Genomic DNA, 405 nt, shown 5'->3' on the forward strand with positions numbered 1-405 from the left:
CCCCTGCTTTGGGCAGGGTCCAAGCCATGACGAGCCGTGCATTCAGCATCTGTGGGCAGCCCCTGCTGGGGCGCGGTGTCGTCCATCCCACCCCCGTCCCCCCCAAAATCCCCCAAAATCCTCACAGGGAACTGACCCGTGGTGGTCCCGCAGCGGTGGGGGGTGGATAAAAGCCCCTTACCCAGCATCTGGCACGGCTCGGACCGCCAGCGGGCAGGGGGCTTGTCCGCAGCCCCCGGTTTCTCCTCGTCGGGAGCCTTTTTGGGGAGGGAGGAGACGCACAGCAAGACTTCTTGGAGGAGCCCGGGGCAGCTGCGCTGAGCCCCAGCCAACTCACGGCATGGCCGGGCCCCTGGGCACCCTGCGCCGTCCCCAGGCAGTGCCTCCAGATCCGTCCCCGCTCCC

The sequence above is a fragment of the Oxyura jamaicensis genome, chromosome 3, assembly GCF_011077185.1.
Source record: "Oxyura jamaicensis isolate SHBP4307 breed ruddy duck chromosome 3, BPBGC_Ojam_1.0, whole genome shotgun sequence".
In the NCBI taxonomy this organism is placed as follows: domain Eukaryota; kingdom Metazoa; phylum Chordata; class Aves; order Anseriformes; family Anatidae; genus Oxyura; species Oxyura jamaicensis.